The following is a 22,510-nucleotide window of genomic DNA, read 5'->3' as shown; positions in this document are numbered from 1 at the left end:
ACAGGAGGGGGACAGACGCTGGGGACATGGCACAGGAGGGGGACAGACGCTGGGGACATGGACACAGGAGGGAGGCAGACGCTGGGGACATGACACAGGAGGGGGACAGACGCTGGGGACATGACACAGGAGGGGGACAGAGGCTGGGGACATGACACAGGAGGGGGACAGATGCTGGGGACATGACACAGGAGGGGGACAGAGGCTGGGGACAGGCAGCCACTGTTTAATCAATAACAATTGATTAAACAGTGGCTGCATGTGATGGCACAGTGGCTGCGTGTGATGGCACAGTGGTTGCGTTTGATGGGCACAGTGGCGACAATTGATGGCACAGTGGCTGCGTGTGATAGGCACAGTGGCAACAATTGATGGCACAGTGACTGCGTGTGTTGGCACAGTGGCTGCATGTGATGGCACAGTGGGCTGCGTTTGATGGGCACAGTGGCTGCGTGTGATTGGCACAGTGGCTGCGTTTGATGGGCAGAGTGGCTGCGTGTTATTGGCACAGTGGCTGCGTGTGATTGGCACAGTGGCTGCGTTTGATGAGCACAGTGGCTGCGTGTGATTGGCACAGTGGCTGCGTGTGATTGGCACAGTGGCTGCGTGTGATTGGCACAGTGGCTGTGTTTGGGAACAGTGGCAACAATTGATTGCACAGTGGCTGCGTGTGATTGGCACAGTGGCTGCGTGTGATTGGAACAGTGGCTGCGTGTGATTGGCACAGTGGCTGCGTGTGATTGGCACAGTGGCTGCGTGTGATTGGCACAGTGGCGACAATTTATGGTGGCACAGTGGCTGCGTGTTGCACAAGTGGCTGATGGCACAAGTGGCTGCGTGTGTTGGGCACAGTGACCCCTCCGGCCCTGCCTACTGTTATCACTGCGGCGAGGAACATTACAGACAGCGTTCGTTTGAACAGCTGTTTTCCCCCGCCGCGCATAGACACTCCCCCTTGGATGGATCTGTCCAATCGCGAGCAAGGGGGAGTCACATAGACACTCCCCCTTGGACGGATCTGTCCAATCGCGAGCAAGGGGGAGTGTCTATGTGACTCCCCCTTGCTCGCGATTGGACAGATCCGTCCAAGGGGGAGTGTCTATGCGTGGCGGGGAAAACAGCTGTTAAAAACGAACGCTGTCTGTAATGTTCCCCGCCGCGGTGATTAACGTGGCGGCGGGCGGCGATTTCGGCGGCAGGGGGGGGGGCCGGATTAAAAGGTCCGCCGGGCCGTATACGGCCCGCGGGCCGTAGTTTGCCCAGGTCTGTTCTAGAACATTCAAGAAGTAAGTATCCATGCCTAATCCCACAGCAATTGTAGTGCTGAAGAAAGTAGCTCATGTAGAAATACTTGTACAGCTGGCTCTTCTTATTGATGATCCATTAACAAAACAAAATATACAGGAACCAGAAATGAAAGAATTACAAGAAAAAAAAAAGAACAATCCCTCTGTGGATGATTTGCCAGGTTCTAATTTGCAGATAAATACTACAAGCCTTTCTATTTTTTAACACTAATCATTACAGAAATTAATGTGCAGTCTTCTGCCAAAGATAGCAGCTGAACACAGCAATCATGTGAGCTAGTATCCCCATGGCCAAACCCCATGCCATGTTGATATCAGCTTGTAAACTACTACTGTCACTCCTAATAAAGAATCATTCAACTGCAGCATGACTACTGCAGAATAATCATAGAGTTTATGGTACCGAGCATGGCACACCAATGTAAAAAGACCCTTGAATTATTTCAGTAATAGTGATTTATAACAAATAATCTCAGTTTATAATTGAATGCAGTTTATTTAACCACTTCAGCCTGGATTTCAACCCTTAATGACCAGGCCATTTTTTTGCGATATGGCAAGTAACAAGTTGCATCTGAAGGCAGGTGACGTGACGATACGCATCTGGCGTCAGGTAAGGTGGCAAGTGACAATCCGCATCTGGTGGCAGGCGAGGTGGCAGGTGACACAGTGCATCTGGTGACAGGTGATGTAACAAGTGACAAGCTGTATCTGGCGACAGGCGATGGTGGCAAGTGACACGCTGCATCTAGTGGCAGGTGATGTGGCAAGTGACGTGGCAAGTGACAATCCACATCTGGTGGCAGGTGACGTGGGAAGTGACAATCTTCGTGACACTCTTCATCTAAAGGCAGATGACATGGAAAGTGACAAGCTGCATCTGAAGGCAGGTGATGTGGCAAGGGCCAAGCTGCATCTCAAGGCAGGTGACATAACAAGTGACAATCCGCATCTGGTGGCAGGCAAGGTGGCAAGTGCATCTGGTGGCCTGCGACATGGCAAGTGACAATTCGAATGTTGTGGCAGGTGAGGTGACAAGTGACATGCTGCATCTGGTGGCAGGTGATGTGACAAGCTGCATCTGGTGAAAGGCGACTGTGGCAAGTGACACACTGCATCTGGTGGCAGGTGACACGGCAAGTGACAATTTGCATCTTGTGGCATGTGACGTAGCAAGTGACAATCTGCATCTGGTGGCAAGTGACGTGGCAAGGGGACAATCCGCATCTGAAGGCAGGTGAATGGCAAGTTACAAGCTGCATCTGACACATTCCCGGTATCCTGTACAGTATGCACTGGCCAGTAGAATAACAGTTTAATAGTATTGTTTAGGAGTAGGGATGGGCTGAATGAACCCTTGTTATTGATGCTTAAAGTGAAAGCATAAACATTTAAATTTAAATGATTTGCACCTGTCAAACAGGTGTGGAAAAATTGGTCTTTGTGTGTTGGTGGCACCTTCACGCCATAACCCTGTTGAGGTACTCTTGATACGTGGGGCTCCACGCAAGATCTCACCCCGTGAGGTCAAAATGATCACAAGAACAGTGAGCAAAAATCCCAGAACCACACGGGGGGACCTAGTGAATGACCTGCAGAGAGCTGGGACCAATGTAACAAAGGCTACCATCAGTAACACAGTACCCTGCAGTGCCAGACGTGTCCCCCTGCTTAAGCCAGTACATGTCCAGGCCAGTCTGAGTTTTGCTGGATGATCCAGAAGAGGATTGGGAGAATGTCATATGGTCAGATGAAACCAAAGTAGAAATGTTTGGTAGAAACACAACTCGTCGTGTTTAAAGGAGAGAGAATGCTGAGTTGCAACCAAAGAACACCATACCTACTGTGAAGCATGGGGGTGGCAACATCATGCTTGGGGCTGTTTCTCTGCAAAGGAACAGGACGACTGATCCGTGTACATGAAAATAATGAGAAGGAGATCTGCATGGAGGAATGGGCCAACATACCAGCAACAGTGTGTGACAACCTTGTGAAGACTTACAGAAAACATTTGACTTCTGTCCATTGCCAACAAAAGGATATATAACAAAGTATTGAGATGAACTTTTGATATTGACCAAATACTTATTTTCTACCATAATTTGCAAATAATTCTTTCCAAATCATACAATGTGATTGTCTGGATTTGTTTCCATATTTTGTCTCTCATAGTTGAGATATACCTATCCCATCGTTTTAAGTGGGAGAACTTGCACAATTGGTGGCTGACTTGTAATTGAAATTAAAACAAATTAGCAGAACATTTTTCTAAGGGGGAGAGAAGTTAATTAGGGCTGATAATATCATCATTTATTTACTGTTTCTGCAGTATTGCTTCTATACCATGGTCACCCACAGAACCTGAACTAAACTAATATGAATCTGTATTTTTGAAGGCCTGCTTCAATTTACTGTTTTATATTACAAGGGTTGGATTTGTCGTTAAATAAGACAAGGCTATATTAAGATCCAATCATTCCTTTGTAGGCCCCCATTTTTCACATTTTTACTGTACTTTAGCATACCTAAATTCGTGACTTAGTTGGCACAAATAATCTGGCAACCCATCACAATAAATAATTGCTTTGTTGAGATTTGGGAACCAACTTGTGCCTTCAATGTAAATTAATGTAGACATGTGACCTGTGACATTGCTCAGATCTGTGTGAAAAGTCTCAGGCCCCATACACACGATAGAATCCATCCGCAGATAAATCCCAGCACATGGGTTTCTGCGGATAGATCCTATGGTGTGTACACGCCAGCGGATCTGTTTCCGCGGAGAAATCTCCTCTGGGATGGATTCCATATTTGCTGACATGCACAACAAATCCATCTGCTGGAATCCATTCCAACGGATGGATCCACTCGTCTGTACAGACTTACCGGATCCATCCATCCAAAGGGATTCCCCGCACGCGTCGTAATGATTTGACGCATGCGTGGAATTCCTTATATGACAGCGTCGCGCCCGTCGCCGCGTCATAATAGCGGCGACGGCGCGACACGTCATCGCCAGAGGATTTCAGCGCGGATTTCAATGCGATGGTGTGTACACGCCATCGCATAGAAATCTTCTGAAATCCTCGAGAGGATTTATCCGCGGATACGGTCCGCTGGACCGTATCTGCGGATAAATCCTCTCGTGTGTATGGGGCCTTAGACTGCAGCGATCACTCTCCATTTCCAACACTCTTCTGGCCACATTCTACTTCCAGCCAGTGGTTACAGTAATGATAATATTGTCAGTGTAATAGTTCACTAAGACCTGTATGTTTCTAAACTACACCATAAGGTCTAAAAACATGACATTGTGCTCCAGTGTAGTGTCTTTTATATGTACAGACATTTGAATATTTGTCTCTGAATGTGTTATATCTGAACCAGGTAAGAAGGTCTCTGCTTCAACTGCTCTGGTTCTACATGAATTGATCAACCAATAAATATGATCATTATTGTGGCTAAAGTTATAGTGATGCACATGTTAAAAAAGGTGTTGATTTTGGGGTTTAGATCGCCATAATTTCATAAATGTCATCCTAGATTAAATATGTCCAGTTGGGGTCAAATCTTAGTTTAGTTGATTCAGTTCTCTGATCTCCAGTTAGCTCGAAGGCCCAACTTTACTTTTCAACAAAGTAAGCAGTGTTTTTTCTGTATTCCATGCGGTTTCTATAGAAAAAAAATGACTACATCTGCTTCTAATGATGCACAGTTTATTACCAATTGGAACAACATAATCTGATGCATTTATTGGTTTTAAGACAAGAAATAACATCTGCAAGATGTTACTGCATCTATTAGACAAACGTTTAAGAGATTTAAAAAGAGTGTCAAGTTTCTAATATTAAGCAAAAATGGTTTAACTGTAATCAAAGTGAGACTCTAGGTCTGTGAAGCTCAAACAGGAACAATGAGGGGGTGAGATATTAAAGGCAGTACATTTTCTTTTAGCTGTTAAGCTTACTTTGGCTTCAAGTCATTATTCTAGAGACAGGGAAGCATTCATTTTAATCGATTTTTAAAAGACCAAAGTCTAGAAATGGTACCTAGAAAATAGGAAATCTTGTGCTACCCAAGTTGGTTTTCAGAAAAAAATAAAGACATTGACAATAAATTAATTAAGAAGTCATCGTAAAAATATTTTTTAGATTTGGATATAATAGAGAAAGATAAGGGGGAAAATACACAGCCACTAATTCTTCTCTAGCAAAACTACCACTACACTGCACACCCAAACCATGTGTCTATGTCCCCTATGGCCGCTCACTGTATCACGGGAGCGCGCCCGCAATTAGTGACCACCATGCGAGCTCTCGCATGACTGTGGTTACTAATTGCATGGAGGACCAGAGACAGCCGCCGAGGGACCCCAGAAGACATGGATTGGGAGCACTCTGTGCAAAACAAACTGCACAGTGGAGGTAAGTATAACATGTTTGTTATTTAAAAAAAAAAAAAGTTTTTCCTTCAGGGACCCTTTAAGTGTTTAACGCAAGTAGTTACACTCTAAAGGGAACCCCAGGCCGGTCTATTGAACCTTAAAATCCTAATGAGAGATCTGACAGAATAAGGATGGTGTAGGGCCCCTTATTTAGTGACAACAACAATGTGCGTGGTGCAGGTCTGATAGTCTTCACGGGCAGTTGGAGCTCATTAGACCATATCCAATAAGGCATAGTGATGAATGACCAGACTGACTGGCTTAAACAGGCTAATGGTATTCCTTGAAGTGGTTGTAAAAAAAAGTGTCTATGTACAGTGTTCTAATAGAAGTGCAGTAAAGTGTTCCAAAGGTAAAAGTTCTGTACACAGTTTTCCAATAAAGTAACCATAGAAATAATGCAGAAGGTGGGCGGTTGCCCTCTCACCAACGACTGGTCAAAACTAGAGGCCTTAAAGTCAGCGACCCTGGAAGAGACGTCCTGCAATAGAGCCACCAACGCTGACATATGGATGCTGAGTGTGAGCAAATGTGGTGTAGGGCTGCTGAGTTTGTGCCGTGAAGATATCTGGTGAACAGCCGCAGGGATGGGTCATGCAAAGCCAGGCTGGAGTTCTTGACACTGCATGGTAGGCCGTAACCTCTCTCTCCCCATCACATATAGGTATGCCTTACACCAGGTCCAGGAAGAAGAGAGTGTAAGATGGAACTCCCATCTCCTTTATAGTCTCTCCCAGAAGTCCCCTGGATGGTAGCAAGGATCCCTGGAATATGTAGTCTTGGCGTATAGTTATGCAGTGGAACCGCCAGTCACAAGAAAAACTAGTCCCACAATCCAGTGGGTTGGCTCACCAATATGATGACAGTCACTGGCGTCCAGCATTAAACAGGGAGGACACATATGGACAAGTGGAAAAAAGGGAAAAAGAAACTGTGCTAAAACATACTGAAGAATTAAATCCCAATATGAATAGTAAACAAGTGTATCTGTGAAAATAAGAAAGCTGGATTCCAATAGCAGATATCATGCCAAAAAAAACAACATAGATAGCTCTCATAGTGTAAAACCGTATTGGATTTATTTAAAAATAAGTAGAAAAAACACACTTACATCAAGCCCAGAACGGCGCAGAGACGTCATACCCCATTTCACCTACTAACAGGAACGGGTTTACCTGCAGGCGACTGGCCGGCACTGCAGGTTCAAGGCTGTTTGTCTATTGACTTGATGTAAGTGTGTTTTTACTTCTTTTTAAATAAATCCAATACGGTTTTACACTATGGGAGCTACCTATGTTGTTTTTTTGGCATGATATCTGCTATTGGAATCCATCAAGTCTGTAATGCCTAGTACACACGATAGGATTTATCCGCGGATACGGTCCTCCGGACTGTTTCCGCGGATTAATCCTCTGAGGATTTTGATCTGATGGAGTGTACACACCATCGGATCGAAATCCGCGCCGAATTCCCATCGCAATGACGTGTCGCGCCGTCGCCGCGATGATGACGCGGCGACGTGCGCGACGCTGTCATATAAGGAATTCCACGCATGCGTCGAATCATTACGACGCATGCGAGGGATGGGTTCGGACGGATCGATCCGGTGAGTCTGTACAGACCACCGGATCGATCCGCTGGAGCCGATTCCAGCGGATAGATTTCTTAGCATGCTAAGAAATTTTTATCCGCTGGAAATCGGTCGGCCCGAAATATATCCGCGGATAAATATCCGCATGGATCGTACACACCAGCGGATCTATCCGCTGAAACCGATCCGCGGATCGATCTTCTCGTGTGTACGGGGCCTTAGTGTGCTGACCTGAACCATCGTCATTTGGATTTGGCTGGAGCAGACTGAGCTGCTTTATCTCAAGGCTGTCTTTGATCCTCTTTAATGGGGGGGTCATTGAGATCTGGTAAGCAGGCACTTCTCTCCGTGGTGGATCTTACCAAACCTCTTTTATTGTGAAGGAATCACAGTATATGGAGGAAGTGATTAGAGACTGTTTTTACACAGGTGTTTCAAGTCTCAATTTTATTTCACCATCTCTTCACAGACTTTACTTTTATTGATTTGTGTTTCTTCTAGACTTATTTGGTTTACATATTACCAATTTATTTCATGCAAGATTGCACTGGATTAATTTATCTATTTTTGTGTTTTCACACATTCATGTGCACTAAGTGGTAATAATCATTATTTTTGCTTAAATCTTGTGCGGACATATTACAGTTAGCGCAACCTATATTTTTATTACATATGGACAAGTAGTAGGCAGGTAGTACACCACTGTGACTGGCCAGACTGCTCAAGGAAGAGACATAGCTCTTTTTCCACTTCTTCCTTGTGTGCCAGACACTGACAGCAAAACCACCATCCACCATTCCCCTACATACATTACTTGCAAAGCGAACAACTGCCAAGTGGTGCTTCACTTACGGAGCCTTGGTGAAAAAAGACACAGAGATACGAAGACTTTACACTATCTTCAAATCGCTCACTAGTATTCCTTTATGGTCAAGAGACTTGCAAAGATAGCAATCTAGTCCATAAAATGGTTGGTCTTTTGCCACTTGGGGAATTATACCATATACGCACATTGTCAGCACTAGCAGAGAAAATACTGCAGGTCAATGAGTGCATAATGTAACAGTAGTAAACCAGTTAGCTCTTCATCGGGATATTTTTTCATCTTTCCCAGGTAGTAATAATTTTTAAACCTTGTTTTATAACCTTTTGTAATAAAATTTATTTTTGAAATTGTGTGTAGTCATCTCTCTCTGGTACCAGTAAAGTATAGTATAAAATTATATTTGTAGATCACGATTTAGATGGATGTGATATGTTTACAATAGCCAATTGTCTTTATTTTCTACAGGTAGTGACAGTGTCAGGGACTGGACTTGAACCTAGGACCTTTTCTGTTTTTGGCAATAACTCTGCTTGCTCTTCACATTGGCTTCCTGATTTAAGCCATGCCTCTGCACTTCCTGTTTGCCAGACTATTGTGCTCCCTCCAGCCAATATCTTGCATTTGTCTCTCCTGCTGCCCTCCGTATCTTTGCTACCATTCGTTGCTGACCTTTGGCTTGTTCCTCGGTTACACTTCTTTGGTTACTGACTTTTTGGCATGTTTCCTGACTATGCTTCTGCTTGATCCCTATCTGCTATATCTGCTATTGGACCCCAGCTTGCTCACCTCCAGGACCACGAACTGGTACTAACACGCGGCAAAACCACCCTCAGAACCTCTGGTGAATACTGTTTAGTACTTAAATTCTGCACCTCAGATGAATGTGTCGTCCGCCAGAGTGACATGCATGTATACCTGACCCGATTGTTGGTGTGTGCTGCTCCACTGCTATAGCTATTGGCCTCTGAGTCTGGCTCCAGACTGTGACACACAGCTCGTCACAATAGCTCAACATGTACCAAGTTCCTACAAAAGGCTGCAAAATATTGTCAACAACATTCACTTACCTCATGGAGCAGAACGAATATCTTAAGGTGCCACTCATCTCATTGTTACTGCTTGGTTCCAATATGAGTGAAAAGTTTTCCATAAATGAAAAGGTCATGGGCACGGACACAGCAGCCTCGGGATTGGGCTTCCACCCCATCTCTCACATTTGTCAGTGGTGATGATATAAATAAACAGCGGAGGAGATTATCACCCCTTTTAAATCAGGTATATTGGTGTATATGTCAAACAACATGCTGGTGGGTGATGGATGGATCATGAACATTAAACAGAAACTGGAAAGCCACATCAGGAATCTAAGGCTAGTCTCACCCCTTATGCAACAATTGACACTTGCCAGTAGTTTGGTAATTCAAAAGTTAATTTCTCAATTTCTCCTACCATATATTCAGGGTCAGGCTAGGAGCAATGGATGACAACGTAGTTGTAGGTGTACTCAACTGTCCAAGTAAGGGACAAGAAAAAAAGTATTACTTTTTTTTCCCCCCGAATGAATGCAAGTTAATATGAATGAATGAATGATTGAGGTTGTGTATGAATGACAAATAGTAAAAATGTTATTAAAGGGATCTCCATAACTAGACAAGGGAAGAAATAAAAGAGAAAAAAGGGAGGAATATTAATCCCTAAAGTTTTAAATGTGTTCCTGGTCAAGTTAAAGTTAAGAGAATAAATACAAAAGTAGTGGAATGTATTGTAAGATTTGTATTGTGTAAACAATGTTAAAAAATAAAAATAAAAAGATATTGAAAACAAGTAAGGGACAAGAGAGACAGTTCTTTTCAGTACCAACTAAGCAGGCAGAAAAATAGTCAGGAGCTGATACAGGTAGTCCCCATGGAAAAAATTACCTTGCACACATTGGGGCTCAGGAAGGATCTGAAGGGCACAAGGAGCCAGGGTAGCTCTTAGCAGAAGAGACAACAACAGAGGAGAGCATGAGTGACAGGAGAAGAGCTTTCAGAAGAAGTGTACATTGATCAAGACTAAACCCTAACCAGCCACCTTATGCCCAGCTCTGCCCCAGATGTCTTAATATACCACAGCAGACAACTAGCCACCCAGAAGTATAAATATTTCCAGGTAGATCTCATTAAACATAGGCAGTAGTAGAATGAGGTATAAGAAACAACTAGGTACAAAAAGCTAAGCAGTTACCACCAAGAAGAGTTTTTGAACAGTTGAAACATTTTGCAAACTTATTAATGCACAACTGTTCAGCAGGCTAGCTTCATCACCCAACTTAACCTGAGGATACTCCAAATCCAACAGCAAGTGTGGTACCCAGCTTTCATTAAAAGAACATATCTGCAGGAACATGGCTGTAAATGATCTCTGTGCAGTGGTCTCCTAGTTTCCAGTCTCTAATGTTTGGTACAATGGATTTATGCAACAATACCCAACAGCAGAGTCTGCCTCTTGTCAAGGAAGGTTCAAACTAGTGCATCCTCACAACATGCTGAACAATATTGTCAATAATACAACTACAAACAACTACAATACATTAGTAGGTTTAATATAACATTATCCCTTCATATGTTACCATCTTACATTGCATGTCTCTTCTGCAAGAAACAGCCTGCCTGCTCGCAGTTTTTAAAATCAGGACTTTAGTTCTGCTTGAATGATTTAATAACATTTATTGAACATTTCTAGTTTGAGCTTTCTTTTGGAAAACAGTTAAATCGGTGGGTTTAGCTCCACTTTACCTACTTGCCAACCCCGAGGTATGCAGCATACCCCTCCTGAACACATTGCTTGCTGTTGTGATGGGCCCACAGCAATCACATGGTACCTGGCTACCTGTACCATGTGATTAGCTGTAGCCAATCATAAATCACCACCAAAAGCAAGCTGTTCACGAATAGTTAACCCATTCATGATAGCTTAAACTAGTGCTTATACATAATTTTCACTTTATAAGCAATAGAAAAAATTATCTCTGATCACACCACCAGAGTAGTACAGTGTCACTGTGGTGTGGTGATACTGAGCTGCTCTGATGACAGGATGTAAAAAAAAAATGTGAATAAAAAATGTTTAAAAAATTAAATACAAAGGGCCTGATCCACAAAAGGGATACGCCGGCGTATCTATTGATACGCCGCCGTATCCCTGTTTCTATCTATGGAACTGATCCACAGAATCAGTTTCTCATAGATAGGCAGAAGATCCGACATGTGTAAGGGACTTACACTGTCGGATCTTAGGATGCAGTACCGCAGCCGCCGCTGGGGGCATTTCTCGTCAAAATCCAGCGTTGGGTATGCAAATTAGCACTTACGGAGATCCACAAAGCTTTTACGCTTCGTTTTTTCTCCCTAAGTATTAGTTTGCCGTCGCAAAATTAGGTCTGCTTTTACAAAGTGTAAAGTTAGTACACCATGTAAAAGTAGACCCTTCTTTCCCGCGACGCTGTCAAATTTTTTTTTTCCCGCCGCATCTCTTTTTTTTCCCGACGCAACTTTTTTTACCCGGCGCGATTCACAAAACTCAGCTGTGATACATTTGCCTATATATCTCAGTTTACTGCTCCCTGCTAGCCAGGTTATTGATGTGCTAATGTCCCCTCCCTATTTCTAAAGGTTAATTGATCTATTGTGTTGTGTGAAGGAGAGCTGGGTTTAAGTGGCTTGTGTTAATTATTCTGATTGCTTCATTGTGGTAATTATCTCTCTATATGCGGGGTCGAGCGGTCTGGTTGATGTATTCAGTACAGCTAGTGCTCAGCGTCATTGATGTCATTGTCTAAAGAAAATGTGTTTCAGCATCGGCCCCGTCGTGTCTACCTATAATCTGTATGGAAGCCCCAGTGTGAGGGGGGCGGAGATTTGTCATTGTAACAGTTTTGGAAATGACATATAAGCTGTGTGTGATAACATTAAAGTCTGTGTTGTTCAAGCAGTAAGCTGGTCTCATGTGTGGCTTTCTGGGCGATTCCAGGGATATCCCTCCTCGTGGAATATTGGGGTGATTTTCGTTATGGGAAGAAGGGAACGTTGACGGGGATATCATACCGATACCGTCACAATTGGTTGGTAGCAGTGGGATTTTTCCCTTCTATTCCCCTTCACACCCGGATTCCAAGCAGACACTGGAAGAACTACTGGAAGTTCGTGGAAGGATTGCTAGCAACAAAACCAAGCGGGTCATCATAGCAGAATCAATGGAGCTAGACCAGGAGGACGGGATTGCAGCAACGCCAGCAGTACAAGAGATGGAGACACCAGTGATTCAGGAGGAGGAATCGCCAGCCAACAAGCTAATGAGAGAGAAGCTAGCGTGGTTCGGCCCGAACCCAACGCCAGATGTGGTACTGAAAGTGATGGACATGTTAGTAAACGCAGAGCTACAGAAGGATAAACAAATAAGGGACGCAGAGCTACAGTTAAAACTGGCAGCAGTCCAACAAGCAGCCGCACCTTCTACGAACAGTGAGTACAGCACAGCAGACGCAAGGAAGATTCCGTTTAGCGCTTTTAAAGCTTTTGATGAAAAGGACTGTGAGATTGATAACTTCCTGGCGGATTTTGAGCGACAATGTAACCTGCACCGAATAGCTAGAGGAGACTGGGTTTCAATATTGTCAGGCAAACTGTCAGGCAAAGCTTCTGATGCTTTCCGGACCGTGCCAGATCAGGATATCCATAGCTACGCCCGGGTTAAAGAAGTGCTCCTGGCTCGTTATGCAGTAACCCCAGAGTCCCACCGACAGAAGTTCAGGGACTCACGCAAAACCACGAAAGACTCTTATGCGGAATGGGCATGCCAATTGTCCCGGTCGGCCTCTAACTGGGCTAACAGCTAACAGCTAACAGCTAACAGCTAACGGCCACCACCGCAGAGGACATTTTGCAACTAATGCTCCTGGAGCAATTTTACAATCACATCCAGACGGACGTCAAGGATTGGGTGAGAGATCGCAGGCCCATGACTCTACCAGAGGCCGCAAAGTTGGCGGATGAATATGCAGATACTCGCAAGACGAACCAGGTCACACCACAGGAACAACCTCCACCACAAACGGTGCCCTCACACCCACCAACCGCTAGATACCAACCTCCTAACAGACCGGTGACATCTAGCCCTCGCTATCATCGCCAGGAGGGCAACGAACAACGCTGCTTCCGGTGCAAACAGCTGGGTCACTTCAAGCAGAATTGCCCCATGAATGACAACACCAGGTCAAATTGGTCTCAACCTGGGTACCGCCCACCAGCAGCAGCCCATTGTGTAGACTCGGCTTGGGATCCAAAGGAGCTGGGTCAGGAAGAACCATTGGGCACCCCTTACGAAGCCCTCATGGTACAATCTGTTATTACGGACAACAGGGAACACCATTGTCAGCTGGTCATGGGCGACAGCCCTGAGCCGGAGGGGCCCTGGAGGGAGCTGGGCAGAAAGAGGCACCGCCGGCCACCCTTCAAGAAGAAGAGGTCCTGGAAGCCGTATAACAAGCTGACCTGGGAGGAGAAGAAGCGACTGGAGGAGAGGGAGTCGCAGCGGGCGTCCCAGATGCGTGCCGAGATGTTCGCCAAGGGCCCACCGGTGGCCCCTTACACCACCACCCAGTTCCTGATGATGAAGGACCACGTGGAGAGCCTGCAGGACATGAGCAAGCAGGAGCTGATCCGTGAGTACATAGAGCTGGAGGAGTGCATAAGCCGCATGGAGGAGGAGAACAACCACCTGAGGTCACAGCAGGCTGACCCCCCCAGGCTCCATGAACTGGAGATGGAGCTGGAGAAGCTCCAAGAGGAGAACCGGCGGCTGCGGAGGGAGCAGGGGGTGGCTGACCTTATGGGGCTCTGAGTCCCCTCTCTCCCCCCCCCCGGACTCTGAGCACCAGTGCTACAACAAATATAACTTTTTCTTTTTATGAATCTCCTGGGATTGTCACTTCAGAGCCATAACCTGCCCCCTCCCATAGCGGGACACCTAGACGGCGGCGCACAGACCCATTCGCTGTCTTCACACTGACTTCTGGTGACTTTGCAGATCGCACAAAGACTTGGGGACTGACCGGCGTGTGATCTGACGACCCGGTGACATACCTGAGTCTGAAGCAGTTGCCAAGGGAGGTCAGTCATGCCAAACGGAGTTAACCTCTGACTAATAGCTCTGAACCCGTCAACCCTACTGGACCAGGGAAGGTCCAACCGGGTTTGCCGGAGCAGGGAGCAAAAGGGGGGCCATAATTGTGACGGTATCGGTATGATATCCCCGTCAACGTTCCCTTCTTCCCATAACGAAAATCACCCCAATATTCCACGAGGAGGGATATCCCTGGAATCGCCCAGAAAGCCACACATGAGACCAGCTTACTGCTTGAACAACACAGACTTTAATGTTATCACACACAGCTTATATGTCATTTCCAAAACTGTTACAATGACAAATCTCCGCCCCCCTCACACTGGGGCTTCCATACAGATTATAGGTAGACACGACGGGGCCGATGCTGAAACACATTTTCTTTAGACAATGACATCAATGACGCTGAGCACTAGCTGTACTGAATACATCAACCAGACCGCTCGACCCCGCATATAGAGAGATAATTACCACAATGAAGCAATCAGAATAATTAACACAAGCCACTTAAACCCAGCTCTCCTTCACACAACACAATAGATCAATTAACCTTTAGAAATAGTGAGGGGACATTAGCACATCAATAACCTGGCTAGCAGGGAGCAGTAAACTGAGATATATAGGCAAATGTATCACATCAGCGTAACGTAATTTCGCGCAATGCACGTCGGGAAATACGCGTCGGGAGCATGCGCAGTATGTCCGGCGCGGGAGCGCGCCTAATTTAAATGGGACTCGCCCCATTAGATTGGGCACGCCTTCCACCGGCCGGATTTAAGTTACACCGCAGAAAATTTCTAAGTAAGTGCTTTGTGGATCGGGCACTTAGGTAGAAATTTTCCGGCGGTGTAACTTAAATCCGAATATTTAAGTTACACCCGCTGGCTGTGGATCTGGCCCAAAGATCCTAATATTATTAATGTCTGTCCACTACTTCATATATTGAAAGTACGGGCTTCATCCACAATCCCCACCCGTTATTGGGTGTGGACTGTGGCTGAAGCCTGTACTTCTATCATATGATGTGGTTGACATACATGAAGTGTGACCCAAAGCTTTGTATGACTGTGGATGGACACAGTGGGTCATACTACTTGAGAGATTAGCACCTGCAGACGGGAAGATGAGCCATTGGGACAATACGTACGAGGCTATGAGCTGTACAATTTTCACACAAAGCAGGTACTTTGTTTTAATGCAGAAAAGACATAGGATGCCTCTTCTGCAATAAGAAGCCAGCCTGCATGTAATTGTACATTTGTTAATTTTAGTGCCGCATTAACCACTAGCATTACTGTTAAACTGACCCCCTTAATCTAACACTTAAAATGAACCCTTGACACCTGACTTTTAAAGTGGTTGTACACCACTACATATACCCAGTGAAGTAGCTGGCCTCAGGTGATATATACAGAGATAAAACAAAGTCTTCTCCAAAAGTTGTACCTGTTAATCTAAGCAATACCATATAATTATCCATTTTGAATAAGTCTAATGTGTTGATTTGATAAATAATACTCTAACAAAGCGCAACAAAGTCCACTGCTTTATGTCCTTCCTAGCAGCTCACATCATGCCAAATATAAGTATTTTCGTAGCAAAGGAATGTTAGGATTCCCACTCTCAGACAGCAACAAATTGCCCATCATTTTATAAGGATGTGGGAAAAAGTAAGAAATGGAATAGGATCTCCCTAGTGTGGAATTTATTAGTGATTTCCTTTTGAAGTGAAGGTTGATGAAAGACTTTCTGGGTGGCCCTGCTGGGCCAGAATTAAGTACAGTAGAGAGATGTCGGCATGTTTTAAGGAGACTTCAGGCAGAACAATTACTTTTATTCTAGGAGAATTTGAAATGTTTCTGCTCTTGGTTTTCTATAATTTGTCATGTTACATTTAAATAGTTATATGCATAGTTCACAAAGAAGTAATTGTACCATTTGCATAAAGCAATCCAAGTTATATTACTTTCTTTAGGAATACCGGGGCACGTGACATTTGTTTGGCAGTGTTCTAGCACACTCTCAGTTTCACTTTGTAAGCAAACAGCAGGTAGCGCATACCTCCCAAGTTTCAAAAGCTTGATGACAACAGAGACATACTTAAAGGAGGTATCCAACATAAACCAGCACCCAGATTTAGTACAATGTTACTAAGACATACAGTCTGCAAACACTTTGCCAATGCCACTAACCGAGTTAAAACAGACTGCTGGACTGTTACTATGGCTGTTTTTTGGGTAAATTTTGTTTATTTTTTGTTTATAAATGTTTAGATTTATTTTTCTATTGTAGGCACTCAAAGGCATCAACTTTTTAATATACCAACTATTGTCTATATATACTGTGTGTGTATATATATATATATATATATATATATATATACAGTGTATATATATATATATATATATATATATATATATATAGCATAATGGAATGGAACACAACAGGGCTGCCCCCTGTCCCCTTTATTATTTATACTCGGCCATTCCTGTGTACGGTTCGGGCAAACTCTGGCATTGCCGACTTTCCAAAAGCTTCTGGGATGCATAAGGTGGCTGCTTTTGCAGATAATTTGATCCTTTTCCTAACTGAACCACTTACTTCCCTTCCGAAACTGCTCCAGTCTCTGCAGGAATATGGGGCTCTCTCCCTTTTCCAAATTAACTTCTCAAAATCGTCCGTTCTTAACATCAGTGGGGACAGGGACATTATCAAATCACTCGCCCGGCTTTCTCCTTTTACTGGGCGACCGACTTGATCAGCTATCTGGGTGTTGATATCACCTCTGACCCCTCCAATCTGTACCAGGCAAACTTTGCTTTGCTACTTACCCACCTTAAAGTGGATCTCCTCCACTGGCATTCACTAACGTTATTGTGGTTTGGCCATTGCAATGCACTCAAGATGATCCTATTGCCCAGGGTTTTGTATCTGCTACAAGCGCTTCCCATCCACCTTCCTCCAGTGTTCTTCAAACGGGTAAACTCAATGTTCAGAGATTTTGTTTGGTCCTATTGCAAGCCCCGCATCGGACTACAACTTCTCCATCTTGCCAAGCATAGGGGTGGGGTGGGCCTCCCGGACATCAAAGCTTATTACAGAGCGACACATCTCACCAGGCTGGTGGATTGGCACTGTCATACAGAGGCGAAACATTGGGTGGCCACAGAAATGGAGGACTCCAATGGTAGATCCAAGAGCTGGCCGTAGATCACATCACCTCTCCCAAAGACCATCATTGACCATCCCACGCTGGGCAGCACACTTCTGGTGGTCAGGGATGACATTCCTCTGTGTCACCCCTACCCTCCCCTATGCTACTGATTCTTGGAAACCCGGAATACCCTCAGGTCTCCAGAACCCTAATTTCCAGCGTTTGGTCATGAGTGGACATCTTCACCTCTGTGACTTTATGTGCACTGACGGCCGACTCTCCCTCTCTGCTGGGGACCCTTCACTGGATTTCTGGAGTGGTCTCCAGTTACAAAACTTTTTGCATGGGTATCTACGGACACCGGGCTCATCGTGCCAACTCACAGAACTGAAACAAATTTGTCATCGGGGAGAGCCAGTCCGCCACTGCATCTCAATAATATACGCCTCTTTGATTCGACCGGCAGAGGGGTATGCTTTACTCTTCCTGATCCTCCATTTTGCCAAAAAGTCCTCTATAGTTGCCAGGATCCAAGAGACATCTTACAAGATTGTGACACGATGGTACAGAGTACCTACCACTTTGCATCGTTTTTCCCACAGGTCCCCAGTGTATGCTGGCAATGCGATAACACTGAGGGAACAATGCTGCATATTTTCCAGAACTGTCCGAAACTCAGACCCTTTTGGCGTGAGGTGATCTGCACAATCATATACCTGACAAATGTCAATCTGAAGGGGAACCCTGCAGCCTGTCTGCTTCACGTTTCAGAGAGACCAATCAAGAAGTATAAGGCTTCTCTTACAATCCAGCTGCTGAATGCGGCCAAGGCATGCATCCCCCTCTGTTGGAGATTGGAAAATCCCCCGTTTGTATACACTGATACCTATCTGCAGGAGGTGGCACAACCGACCTGACCTCCTGGATTTAACACCACTCCCTGGGAGAGAGGCTCTCCCGGCACCCTTCCTTTTGCCACCCCCCTCCTTATCCTGTCTCTTCTTTGCTTTGGGGACATCTAATCCCCAAAGCCCTTCATTCTCTGGCTGTTTCTCCCCCTTCTCCTCCCTTTATAATGTCCCATTTCTGGGCTGGGCAGGCCATAGGAAAGTATTATCTCCCGCTATGTTAAAAAAGGTTCTAATTTAAGTTACTCCACTTTACTATATCTTACCATACTGTTTTTGCACTTAAGCAAGTATGTCTTGGGTCTCTCATATGATTTCCTGCAGGTTTCTCCAGCATGACGCACTGACTACTATATCCAAAACAGTAATACAGTAAAACCATTGATTGTGAGCATAATTCGTTCCAGAAACATGCTTGTAATCCAAAACACTTGTATATCAAAACGGATTTCCCCATAAGAAATAATGGAAACTCAGATGATTCGTTCCACAACCATTGTTTCATAGATCCTTCAGTTTATAGTCCGTATAAAAAGATTATTGCAATGTGATAGGTTGTGTAATCATAAAATATCCATCCACAAATGGAAGCTTCCGCAAGGGGATTAGAAGCTGAATCCAGAAGGAGCTACAGAGTATAAAAATAGGATTTTATGCTCACCATAAAATCTCTTTCTCTGAGTTCATGGATGGACACAGCCTTAATCTTGACATAGTGGGATTAACCTATCTATCTTTAGGAGTGACTAGGCAGAAGTGTTAACTTCAAAGCAGAACCGCCCTGCCCACTGACTATATCCCCTCAGCCTGCACCAAGCAATTAAGTTCGTAGCAAGCAGTACAGACAAAGAAGGGTGGGTGCTGTGTCCATCCATGAACTCAGAGAAAGAGATTTTACGGTGAGCATAAAATCATATTTTCTCTTTCGTTCATGGATGGACACAGCCTTAATCTTGACATAGTGGGACGTCCCAAAGCAGTGTGAAAATGAGGGGTGGGAAGCATAAATAAATAAACTTCACCCCAAAACAGAGCTCCTCAACTGAGGAGTTGTAACTCTAAACAGCCGCCTGCAAAACTTTGCGGACGAAGAAGCATCCGAAGATGCACTCACATCAACTTGTAAAGTTTAGTGAAAGTGTGACCGGGCGACCAGGTCGCCGCCTTACACACCTGGAAAACAGACACTTAATGTCAGAAACCCCAAGAGGCACCATTGCCCTAGTCGAATGCATCGTGATAGGGAGGCACCTGACCCTTTATGGCGTAAGCCTGATCAGGATCTGTCATGTCCACCTTGAAATGGTGGTCGATGAGACCGCTGGGCCCTTCTTGGGACCAGCCACCGAAACAAACAGTGAGTCTGAACTCTGGAACGGAGCAGTAACAGACAAGTATCTTCTCGGAGCTCGGACAGTGTCCGAGGAATGCCACGTCGTCTCCTTAGGATTCTACGGATGAGGACACAAGTATGGCAGTACAATGTCTTTCTTGAGATGGAAGGTCGAAATGACCTTAGGAAGAAAAAGGCTGTGGATGCAGCACCACCTTATCCTTGTGGAAGATCAATAGGGAGCCTTTCATGACAAGGCTGCCAGCTCAGAACCCGTCTTAACTGACATAACAGCCACCAAAGGGACCACTTTCTGAGAAAGAGCCAACGAGGATACTTCCCTAATGTTCTCAAACAGTGGTTCTGAGGCACCTAGAGGTCATGGCGTTAAAGCCATTGACTGTAAAGCAGGATGACCTATGGGACCTTGCGACAGCAGGTCCTCTCATAGTGGTAGACGCCAAGGTGCATCTGCTATTCAAATCCCCACAGAGGTAGTGGAGGACGGACCGGAGGGGCCACATGCCGAACCCCCTGTACAAATGTTCTCACTAGAGAGTGAGTCACCAGGGGTCGCTGAAAGAAAAACAGCCAGGGCAGATATCTGCCCCTTAAATCGTGCTTAAGCAAGCTGTTTGGTCCACCCAAGTGCGATTATAAATCCTCCTACAGGATAACTTCCTAGCCTTCCTCAAGGTAGGAATCACAGAATCCGACAGGCCCCGGTCTCTTAGTACCTGGCTTTCAATAGCCATGCCGTTAAGCCAGCAACTATAAAGCAGGATGCAGTATGGGACCTTGTGACAGCAGGTCCTCTCTCAGCGGTAGACTCCAAGGGACGTCTGCTACTAGCCACACTAGATCGGCGTACCAAGGACGCCGAGGCCAATCCAGAGTAATTAGGATCATAGGAATCCCCTCTGCCTCCATTCTGCGAAGAAGAAGAGGCAGGAGCTTTAGAGGAGGGAAGGCATAAATTAGCCAGTACAGACTCCACGGCGCCACTAACGCATCTGTCGCGTCCGCCCATGGGTCTCTTGACCTGGCCACAAACCTCAATACCTTCCAATTGAGTCGAGACGCCAGGAGATCTACAGCATGGAGCAGGACACACAGGTAAACAGAATCTCTTATGCAGCTTAAACACTGATTTAGTGACTTATGGTTCCCCAAGTGAAGCTCCCCAGAGGAACCCCTGCCCAGCAGCTAGCTCAGAGAGCCTAGGAGGAGGAGGGGGAGGGGAGAAGGGGGATAAGGCCCTTTACTCACCTCTTCAAGGATGCCCAGCTCTGTCTTCTTGCTAAAGCAAGGTAGTAGCTACTTACCCTTCCTGTGGGTTTATGCTGGAAGCATCCTGGACAGTGCATCTTCCGCATGGTAACGGAAATGACTGTCGGCCAGGCTACTGCGACTCGGCCCTGTAGATTGGTCCTTATGCAAGCCCTGGAGCGTAAAACTCACCGGCCACCTGTAGAGCGACGGGTATGTCGTGGACGACCCAGCGCGCAGCTATGGTCGGCACAAGCTCGATGGCCGAAACTGGGAAGAATACAAGGATCTGGGATCCAGCCTGTCGCCCAGTCGGCAGTTGATCGAAGCACATCTACCGCATGGTAACGGAGGAGGCTGTCGGCCAGGCTACTGCGACTCGGCCCTGTAGACCGGTTCGATGCAAGCCCTGGAGCGTATAGCTCCCCGGCCACCCGTAGAGCGATGGGTATGTCGTGGACGACCCAGCGCACAGCTATGGTCGGCACACGCTCGATGGCCGAAACTGGGAAGAATACAAGGATCTGGGATCCAGCCTGTCGCCCAGTCGGCAGTTGATTGAAGATTGCAGGAAAAACTTAAATAAATAAATGAATAAAAAATCCAAAAATGAATCCAAACTAAAAGCCTCCAAGCCATGGGCCTGAAGGGAGCCATGTCTTCTCCTTAGACTAGGCAGAAAAAATTGAATTGCTTGGTGCAGGCTGAGGGGATATAGTCAGTAGGACCACACCCTGGGCGGGGCGGTTCTGTTGAAGTTAACACTTCTGCCTAGTCACTCCTAAAGATAGATAGGTTAATCCCACTATGTCAAGATTAAGGCTGTGTCCATCCATGAACGAAAGAGAAGATGTTGCTAAATGTTGTACCTTCATTAAATGTAACCATATTGCTACAGTTATAGGCGTCTCTCTTCTCTTTTATACCTAGTTGTGACATGACGCTGCCTGTATATCAAGACATCGCTTGTATATCAAGTCAAAAGTTATTAACATTTTTTGCTTGTCTTGCAAAAGTCTCTTAAACCAAGGTACTCTCAAACCAAGGTTTTACTATAGTTCTATATGACCAACTATATTGTGCAGCACTGGACATTTTTGTTTCTCTAGCTCTGTGTATGAGATCCTTTCTGTATAAGCTGTGTTTTTTGTTATCATTGTATACCCTAGATGTTGGTGGTAACTTTCTTTTGAAAACTAAAGGAACTAAAGGGTTCGCATAACACTAAAAAATAAGAATATTACCTGAATAACTAATTTGTGTGTTTAGTATCAGTCAAGGATACAGTTCATTTTACTATTCCCCTAAATCTCAAATAAACCTTGCAAATAAATAGAAAAATGTGGAACAATGTTTTTTTTTAATATGGCTTGAAAGTGCTGTCTTGCGTAGCTTTAGGGGTTCAAATAATACAAGAGCCAAGATCTGCATGGAATATGGATGGTCTCTTTATCTTTAAAGGTTCTCTACATACTATGCTTTCCTCCAACAGTCCATAAATTAACCAGAAGGTTTG

Source organism: Rana temporaria, chromosome 10, assembly GCF_905171775.1.
Source record: "Rana temporaria chromosome 10, aRanTem1.1, whole genome shotgun sequence".
Classification (NCBI taxonomy): Eukaryota; Metazoa; Chordata; class Amphibia; order Anura; family Ranidae; genus Rana; species Rana temporaria.
Note: the sequence above shows the minus strand (reverse complement) of the source record.